Raw genomic sequence first — 1,971 nt, 5'->3', positions numbered from 1 at the left:
TTAACAGTTTTACATATTAAACTGACTAAATTATTGAGGTCTTTCAGTCATGTCAAACAGACGAAAGTGGATCAGTTAAGTCATTTGGTGGGTCAGTATGCCATAAATTTCCAAAAAGATTACATTATTTTGCTCCATATAGAAATTTACATTTCTTATTTCTGTATTTTTATTGTACTTCTATATATTATATTAATTAATTCTTATCTCGTTATCAGAATTCTTAGATCTGTCACTAAGTTAAGTCGATTATAGTTTTGGCTGAAATTTGAGATGTAAGGACTAAAAAACCGAAGGTTTAGGTTTGAAGAAGTGGTAACAAAAGAAAAATAGAGGTAAGATTAAATATTAACCAAAGTTTTTGTGTTAACTTTACAAACCATTTCAACCAATCACAATCCATGTTTCTATTAGGTTTTTATCTAGCTTACAATTTAACATAGATTGTTCTGCTTAGCTAAAACGAAAAGCTTTTCGAATAAGTGAAGGTGACAACTCTTACTCGGCTAGCGCTAATCGAATAAATAGTTACACACGATGTCGAGTGAGAGTGTTGACTCTTACAGATAAACGTTTAATTGAGCTTTTAGGTAAACGGTCCCTTAAATACATTTTATAGATAATGGTGGGTATTCACGTCAATTTACAAACAAATTAACTGATTTTACGAAACTTTGTTAAGTTAACAGTCAGACAAACTTACTTGAGCTTCGATAAACTCAAAACTTTGAATTTTGTCATGTGAATAGCTACCAAGGTCACGGAGATCTGCACATAACAAGTATGTGGGACCATCAATGTGTACGGAAGAATCAAATCAATACTATTTCAATCCTCATCCATTAATCCTTTTTAATAAAATTACAAAAATACCCCTAACCTTATGTTTGTTGGACTCTAACGTCGTTTTCGTAGAAATGTGTCGTCTTTATGTGTGTTGTTAATAATTACGAACGTTTGGTTTACGATACATAAAAGTCAGTATGGTTTTTTGCTCATTTACTTTTTGTTTGTCTGTGTTTTATTTTGTATCAGATGGTGTTATTTGAATTCTTTTTGTATTATGGTTGTACTTTTAATCAGATATCGTCTTTTGTTGCAACTGAGTTTCAAGGACCAATGCAATATTCATTAATACTCAAAACACACACAAAAGGATCAGAGCAAAAACCGGAATCATATCGAAAGACGGTAGCAAGTGTGCACAAAAGATCGATGCCTCTGTTGCTGATATCTCTTCTTTCTTGCTCGATCGCCAAAAATACTGTAGAGTAGTAGTCATGTCTCGTTTTGCAAGTTCGCCTTGACCCAGATCAAGAAAATCTGTAACAGTTGCAAGCATTTCCCTACACTGTTGGAAATGATCATATCACACGACTACTAATTTATCATAAATATAATTTACAACCAATCAGTATATGGGAATTAAAACATTTGACCTGACTTAGAAAATCTATATCTGAAGTAATTAACAACAGATATGCGAAGAGTTTTTGCAAACGAGTCTTTAAAATCTGGTTTGACAGCAAAAAAAAAATTGTTCTTGTGCGGTGCTATGGGACACTCGTACCACATACCATAAGAACGTCCAAAATCATTCTTTTATGAAAATATGTCAGATATGTTCATTGAAAAGCACTATACATCAAAGAAAACGAAAATTACGACATCTGAAACTCCACTACGGATGTCTGAATTTGATCTGATAAAAATATTTTCTTTTTCCAACTTTTTTTTTAACTTTTTCTTATATTTTTAAGTCAGAAGAACATTTTTTATGAAACCATTACATAATCCATAAAAATATGAGATCATGACATCTTTATATCGAAACAACTTACGATATTTTGAATCTTATCTTTTTGACTTTTGGTTGTACAAATATGATGGGTTGCATTTGAAACGTCCTATATATATATATATATATATATATATATATATATATATATATATAGGGTTGGGTTCACGTGA

Source organism: Cynara cardunculus (genome assembly GCF_001531365.2).
Source record: "Cynara cardunculus var. scolymus isolate 2C chromosome LG 1, CcrdV1, whole genome shotgun sequence".
NCBI classification, from domain to species: domain Eukaryota; kingdom Viridiplantae; phylum Streptophyta; class Magnoliopsida; order Asterales; family Asteraceae; genus Cynara; species Cynara cardunculus.
This window is presented reverse-complemented; position numbering follows the sequence as displayed.